The sequence below is a fragment of the Crinia signifera genome, chromosome 12, assembly GCF_055691185.1.
Source record: "Crinia signifera chromosome 12, ASM5569118v1, whole genome shotgun sequence".
Taxonomy (NCBI): Eukaryota; Metazoa; Chordata; class Amphibia; order Anura; family Myobatrachidae; genus Crinia; species Crinia signifera.
In genome coordinates this window covers 83015272-83023809 of record NC_139228.1, presented here as the reverse complement: position 1 = coordinate 83023809, position 8538 = coordinate 83015272, and the positions used below count along the sequence as shown (strand labels likewise).

Below are 8538 nucleotides of genomic sequence, written 5' to 3'. Positions count from 1 at the left end.
AACAGGGGCTGGCAGCTTTTTTTTTGCAATTGGCATACAGCGACGATGAGAAAAGGTCAAGTACCGCTTTACAGAAGGTACGCATTAATACGCAGGTAAATCCGTGACATTTACTCCACCCCGCACAATGCCCTATCCACGTAGCTCCGACTAACAATAAATCCGGCACAAAATATAACCAGATCAATGCAGCCACGAGATAAAAGCACAACCAAATCTGACATCTTTCTGGTTCCGCTACGTAGATGGCAATAGAGTTTAATGGCTGTGACAGCTGCGCTGTTCCATCTGCTGTGTAAAGAACATGAGCAGGTACTGTTGACCTGTTTGGGTGACGTGCTATGTGACCTCAGTGCGGCTGCAGTCGGTCACTGGCCCCTGGCTTGGTATAGTACTGTTAATAGGTAACTGGAAGCTGGGCCCAATGCAGCTGCTGATTGCAGGTGGCTACAGAACTGAACTTAGGCAGGATTACCATGTACAGAATAGTCCCGGCCAATGGGAGAGTAGCTGAGAGAGGTGGGGGTCACTGAGCACTGTAGCCAAGTAGTAGAAGGCTGCAGTGCGTGGGTGTGGTCGCGCCATAGGACAAGGCAGCGAAGTGGGCAGTGGCCAATGATCTCTGGAAGTTTCCCATCTGGGATGACTGAGAATCCAGACTGGTGGTAACCCTATAATGCTATGTAGGTGGTAACATTTTATAACTGTCAACCTTACCCACGGTCTTTCTTTTACCTGATGTTAGATCGCTCAGTACACAGCGATGGGACAGCGCTGTACGCTGATCGATCGGTCAGGGCCAGTGTTCGCCAGTGGGAACACTGGCCCTCATCGGCGATTCAGTAGGTTTATCCAGCATGCTGTACATTAATCGCCGGGCGATAGCGATGCGTGGGGCCGCGCATCGCTATGGTCCCTATACATGGAGCGATGTAGGGACATTTTCTAAGCGATTTACCGAGATCGCTTAAAATATGCCCTGATATCGCCCCTTGTGTGGGCCCCATTAATTCTAGGGCCACCGACTTGGAGGCTTCATTGTAGAGGTTCAAATACACAGCGGGACAAAGGCAGATTGCAAATATCAGCCACCCTGCACAAGGCCCAGATAGAAACCACGCGGCGCGACATCCCGCTTTAAGCCACAACGTAATTAAAAGGGTTAATGTCACGTCGAGCAGGCGGCAGAAAATGGGGCTTAATTGGCCAATCATCTCCTCAGCTCCGTGAATATAATGCCTCGATTTCAGTAGCTCATCGCCAGTGTGTCCTACAAAGCCTCAATACCGCTGAACAATAAGATGGGCATGACAAGAATAGGACTGTGCATGATCCCAAGTGGCAACTCGCACAGTAATTGTAGGTCTTTGTTGCCAGGCGCTTTGTCTCAGCTGGCAGCAGAATGACGGTGCCTGATCCATCACTGGCAGGGTGTGTCATCAACAGCCCACGGTGAGGACCAGGCCTGGAGTCTCGCTGGTATATTAATCCTCTGCAGTGACAAGCGGGTAGTCATAGGCAACCTTGCAACAGAGCAGGAGAGATCATATGGAGCGTCCTTCCCTTGTACGTTGTTACAGTGGCAACACCGTATCAATACTAAATCACGGTGCTCAAATGTGTGTTATCAACTCAAGTACTAGCAACGCAGATAGAAGTCTACACAGTCATTGAATACTATTGTATTATTAATCAGATTGTACAGTGCGGACAGAACATTGAACTGACCAGCCTTCCTGCATGCACGGCCCTTTGTGGCTTCCTGGCTTATATTACAGATCGTTAGTGAAGGGCTCCCTGGGAGATGTGAGGGGGGGGGAGTGGAGACCGGCACCGCCTGAAGCACAATGGAGAGATCAGTGACGCAGCTCACATCCCCATGGAGGGGGAGAATGACAAGACACAAATAACAGCGGCAAGTTAAAAACACCAGCTATCACTACAATCATCATGTGTCAGGGGAGAAGACAGCAGACCGGCTTCACAACAATGCAGTACACCCTTAGGTGAGCACAGGTGACTCAGTACAAGAACAGGTGTAGGGCTGACTCACTGTGTCTCTGATCCGCCTGCTTTCAGGATAGGTCAAGGATATCGGAACAGCTGAGGAGCCAGCAATGAGACAAGCAAGCAGCCTATGTGATGCACTATGACTGCAATGTCTCTGTACAGAAAGGGCCATTTACAGAAGTGGCACAAAGACCATTTCTTATCCAAGTGCTTACCTGAACAGAAGGCATCTACTGATAAATACACTGCGATAGTCACATTTGTAGAGTATTATTTATACTGGATGTCATCCTTATAAGATGCTCTGCATTTGTACACATGGCAATTTACATGCATTCCCCTCATAGGTACTATGAGGGTGATGCAGGTTGGCGCGGTAAGCAGCATAAATTCGCTGCTTACCGAGCGGTTCAAGGCCTGCCCCCCTGCACTGAGTGAATGCCCGAAGCGGATACATCCATTCAGATGCGGCCAATACAAGCGGAAAATCCTTGGATGGTCCAGATAAAATTCAGTTTGATCTAACATTTATCTGGGCCGGAGATGGCCAAACAGCGTCATGTGACGTCAGCCGCCCGCCCTGCACAGGCTTTGCCACACTTGCGTTTGCATGGGGATGCCCAGCTTTTTCTGGGCACGCCCACTGTTTTTGTGGACTGCCCACTACCCACCCCACAGTACGCGAACACCTTGGCGACTGTGATATATTTGCCTATACGCAGAGCCGTACTATCGGTCCCCGGAGCGAATATGCCGGGGACCAAACCAACCTGAAATCAGGCCTGCATGAATCAGTCGTACCATGCTCATACAATTCACAGCAGACAAATTAAAGGGTTGATTTGATTCAAATCAGTGCTGTGAATAGCGCCAGGATGGAGCTCAAATAAGCTTTCTGTTAAGGCCAACCAGTGGGTTCCTGCTCGCACCTCTCCAAGGGTGGAAGCAAAAATCCAACAACACTAGGTCCGCCATGCTGTTTTGTGCCCTAGAGCGGTGCAAACATAACCGCGGCAGGGCACACCAACCAGTACCGATATTCTCCAACATAACAGTGCGCTGGTGTAAATAGCTCCCTACCGGTGCTAGTCCCAGCGCAATGACTTGATTCCACCCTTAAAGGCGGACAAACGCTAGGCTGGAGGTAGCGCACGCTGCCGCGCGTTATTATCTCTCTAGAATAACAGAGCAGGCCACAACCACACAGTGCTTTCTCCTGAGGGAGCACCAGATCTTCACACTAACAATAGCATTCTCTGTGACATCTGCGCAATGCTAACCCTTTGAGCGCCAAAGTTGCTGTGAGTGATCTTCACAATATCTGTTAAAGCGCCACTCACAGCGACTGTTTTTATGGGTGCAATATTTAACTAAACTTCACTGAATTGGCTCGGCTGTATCTGTATTTATACTAAAAGAAGTTGCTGTGAGCGGCGCTGGCATTTTTAGCGGATACTTTGAAGATCGCTCACAGCAACGTTGGCGCTCAAAGGGTTAATATCACAATACCTATTTTCGTACACTAAGATGTCGCTATGCATGGAAGATTTCCTATCTGTAAGCCCTGTGAACAATGAGCGATATTGTGCATGTTAGACCTTCTGGGTGACGTCGCCCAGTGTGTATGCCGCAGCCAGTGCACCCTCCCGTAGGTTGTTAACGACCACCTCCGTCCATGTACATTCTGCAGCATGGACCTCGCCCACCGACAACTGTGTATGCACGTGCCGAAGTTCATACACACTTGATAATCAATGTCGGTGGCTGTGGGGATTGCTAGGTGCTAGTACACACTGGACGATAAATGCACACGATATCCTTAACAATGTAATCGCGCATATCGTTCAGCAAGTATGAACGATAATTGAAATAATAAAAGATGTCAGTGGTAAAGCGAACTCTTTATATTTATCTTTTGCAGATGTTCTGTGTGCGTGCACGATATCGTTCATTCTGTAACTCCAGGGAAATGGTTAACGATATCCTTAGGTGCCTTTATCGCATAGTGTGTACGCAACTTTACATGACTGGTAATAAGAGACCATCTATTGCATTACGTTACAGTGTACCGGTATTTAATATTCTGTGTGGTACTCAATTCTGAGTGATGGAACGCAGAACAGGTCATCGTTTAAACAGTAGAGAATCTAAACTTTCCCGTGTAAAGATGATGGTTACAAAGAGCATCAACATTTTGGCGGAACTCCGCACACCTGGCTCAGAATCAAATGCCCCCCTTCTATAAGAGCATGGGGTACTTGGCATTTTATAACAGTCACCAATAACAGTTCGCTCTTAAAAAGATCAAATTCTTACTTACTACTAAACATTACATATTAAAAGCACATGGCATAAACAGTTCTGCCCATAACAGAGATGCCGTGGTCTCCCACAGTCTGATTTCTGTTACGCGCAGTCACTCTTTAGTGATTAAGGGAATAACGCTGTCACAGCTGTACTAGATCCAATTTGCAGGGGATACTGATTGCGTATACAGGATATTTCCTTTGTCCTCAAAAATGACCAGTTCCAAGACCAACACATGTGAATATATCCACCCACGTGAGAGAATGACAGATCAAATCCCCCCCCACACACACACACACACACACACACACACACACACACACACACACACACATGCTTGAAGTGGTCAGCACTGCGTCAGAGACAATCCATTAAAACTCCCTGGCGCACCAACATTTTTTCGCACGCAACCACAGGAACGCTATGTTTTCGCCAAAAAAATGCCGGCTTCCTGTCAGTCAAACTTTTGCTGGATTGGGATTGCGAAGCAGTTGCAATTTGAGTTTGCGCAATCATCTGATAATCGCTTGGTTTGTGTGTTCCCAAATTAGCGATCCGTGAATTAGGCCTCGTGTTCGGAACAACTTCTTCCATTAGCTGCAGGTTCAGATGGTGAAATGAATAATGCATAATTTAGGACACTGTACGTTATAAACGCTATTATTTAGTAGGACTAGCAAAGCCATTATATAAATGCAATAAATAATATAAACAGCCGCTCCCTAGACCTCCACTGCAAGATCGGCTCAGAACTCGTCCTCTAATTCCATACCATCTGCTCAAACCACTGGCCGCACCTCAGGGACATATATGCTCTGTTTTTCTGCATAATCCCAACATAACCCCATCGCTCTCTGAGATTAGACCCCATCCTCTCAGTACCACAGTGTAACCAGGAATGGTCACTATATCTCCAGAACAAAGCAGTCTACATTGCACAATATAGCATTTGAACAGTAAGTATATTCATAATAGTCATCCAAATCCTGCAGTTACAAACGTCCATCCACAAAGGGCTCCAGAAGCATGGCTTCCCCAGAATCATACAGCAGCCATCCCTACTGAGAACCTGGCTCTCCCAGGACTACACAGCATCCAGCACTACAGAGCATCAATGAACACTCATCCATCCGGACTATATATAACATCTATCCTCACTGGGCACCAACAGCCATGGTACCCCAACTGAGCACTGACCAAGATTCCTCCCATCTTCACTGAACACCAATGACAATAAGTCATCCAGAATGCTAAAGAATCCACCAAGGACCAGGGTTTCTCTTATGGTCTAGCATCTATGTGATAAGAGTGGAGAAGTGTGCCAGTGTATGTTTCCCATGGCAACCAATCAGCATCTACCAATCACTTCATAGAAAGTACTTGATTAATGCTACCTCAAAGCTGATTCGTTATATGCAACTTCCTCTCTAGTCCACTGTTATTGCTTCACACATCTCCCCATCTATACTATACTCATGCTGTATCAATGTAGCAATACAGCCTTCCCCTCTTCCCTGAGGCCCAAAGTCCACGTCGTTCCTAGGACAATCCACAGGAGCACCAAAGACCATGTCCCACAGTACAATACAGCCTCCATTCCTGCACAGAGGACCAAGTTCCATAGCACAATACAGCCTCCATCTCTCTTCAGGAGCACCAGGGGCCATATCCTATAGTACAGGGGTGGACAAACCGGTCCTCGAGATCTACCAATGATCCATGTTTTCCAAATCACCTAGCTGGTGCACAGCTGTAGTCATTACTAACTGTCACATGACCCAGATCACCTAGCTGGTGCACAGCTGTAGTCATTACTAACTGTCACATAACCCAGATCACTTAGCTGGTGCACAGCTGTAGTCATTACTAACTGTCTCATGACCCAGATCACTTAGCTGGTGCACAGCTGTAGTCGTTACTAACTGTCACATGACCCAGATCACTTAGCTGGTGCACAGCTGTAATCGTTACTAACTGTCACATGACCCAGATCACTTAGCTGGTGCACAGCTGTAATTGTTACTAACTGTCACATGACCCAGATCACTTAGCTGGTGCACAGCTGTAATTGTTACTAACTGTCACATGACCCAGATCACTTAGCTGGTGCACAGCTGTAGTCATTACTAACTGTCACATGACCCAGATCACCTAGCTGGTGCACAGCTGTAGTCATTACTAACTGTCACATGACCCAGATCACTTAGCTGGTGCACAGCTGTAGTCGTTACTAACTGTCACATGACCCAGATCACTTAGCTGGTGCACAGCTGTAGTCGTTACTAACTGTCACATGACCCAGATCACTTAGCTGGTGCACAGCTGTAGTCGTTACTAACTGTCACATGACCCAGATCACTTAGCTGGTGCACAGCTGTAGTCGTTACTAACTGTCACATGACCCAGATCACTTAGCTGGTGCACAGCTGTAGTCGTTACTAACTGTCACATGACCCAGATCACTTAGCTGGTGCACAGCTGTAGTCGTTACTAACTGGCACATTTTAAAACCTGCTGCATTAATTCCTACTATAGATCCACAGGTTGCCTGGAAAACATGCACCGTTGGTAGATCTTGAGGACAGGTTTGGCCACCCCTGCTATAGTACAATACAGCCTCCATCCCTGCACAGGAGCACAGAGGACCATGTTCCATAGTACAATGCAGCCTCCATCCCTGCACAGCAGCACAAGGACCATGCCCCACAGTACAATACATACACTCTCCATCCCTGCACAGCAGCACCAGGACCATGCTCCACAGTACAATACATACATCCTCCATCCCTGCACAGCAGCACCAGGACCATGCCCCACAGTACAATACATACACTCTCCATCCCTGCACAGCAGCACCAGGACCATGCTCCACAGTACAATACATACATCCTCCATCCCTGCACAGCAGCCCCAGGACCATGCTCCACAGCACAATGCATACATCCTCCATCCCTGCACAGCAGCACCAGGACCATGCCCCACAGTATAATACATACATCCTCTATCCCTGCACAGAGGACCATGTCCCACAGCACAATGCATCATCCATCCCTGCACAGCAGCCAGGACCATGCCCCACAGTACAATACATACATCCTCCATCCCTGCACAGCAGCCAGGACCATGCCCCACAGTACAATACATACATCCTCCATCCCTGCACAGCAGCCAGGACCATGCCCCACAGTACAATACATACATCCTCCATCCCTGCACAGCAGCACCAAGGACAATACAGCCAGGACAAGGTCTTCCTACCACCATGCAGCCTCCATACCCGGCTCCCCCGTATAATGACAGCCCCTGCACCCACCCCCCATGCTGCCTCCTCCCCTCGCCCAGTCACCATGCTGATCCCCCACCCTGTGCACCGTCACACCCGGACTCACACCCCCGCCAGCTGCCGCCCCCTCTCCTCCATACCGTTCAGCGGTCAGTGCCGCCGCAGCGCTCTCCACGGGTAATGGATGAGGTATCCGGGGATGTACCGAGCAGCTCCCCACTGTCACAGGCCCGGGCCCTGGCCTCTACTAGCTGACAGCCGCCGGGGTTCCAGAGCGCATCCTCCCCTCCTCCTGCTGCTGCTGCGCTGCCGGTATCCGCCTGTCTGCTGCTGCTGCTGCCGCTGCTCACAATGCAAATGGCGATCTCCCCTCCCCGCCCACAATGCACCGCGAGCAGCCATGATGTAATGTGTCACTGAGGAGGGAGGGGGCAGATGTCAGATGCTGCAGGATGGTACTGTGTCTGCCCTGGTGGTCTCCACAGTAACCCTGCCATGTATAATAATGATTGTTTTTCTGGAAGTCTTCATTACATGTAGTTCCAGGGCAAAATTGACAACCTATGTTCTATAATCCATAGTCCTATGTGCAGTGGCCAATGGGCCTGATTCACACCTGCTCGCTAGGCAGGTAAATGACTTGTCAACCCGGGTCGAGGCGTGTTGTGATAGCACCAAAGCTTATAACTCGGGTCAACTACACCGGCAGTTCCACCAGGGTTATAAGAAGGGTTAAACCCGAGTCACCCTCTGTATAATGGGAGACCCGGGTTTAATGTGACAGCTTGTTCTCCTTTGGTCCATCTCTGACACACTTATTTCAGTACAAACACTGAACATTTTGGGAGCACCGGCAACCAGTTACCGCTCACGGTTCCATATAATGCGGTATTGATGTTGGTTATACCTTACTGTCTTCCTTCAGCTGTTGGCCAATG

At 48.7% G+C, this 8538-nt stretch overlaps 1 protein-coding gene across 1 annotated transcript in view; it reads right to left on the bottom strand.

Moving 5' to 3' along the window:
- KLC1 (kinesin light chain 1) overlaps positions 1-7966 on the bottom strand; it is a 68950-nt gene extending 60984 nt beyond the window's left edge. The window contains exon 1 of the mRNA XM_083167864.1: positions 7741-7966. The gene's annotated coding sequence lies outside the window, so the exon portion shown is untranslated. The remainder of the gene's footprint in view (positions 1-7740) is intronic.
- Between the last annotated feature and the right edge of the window lie 572 nt (positions 7967-8538).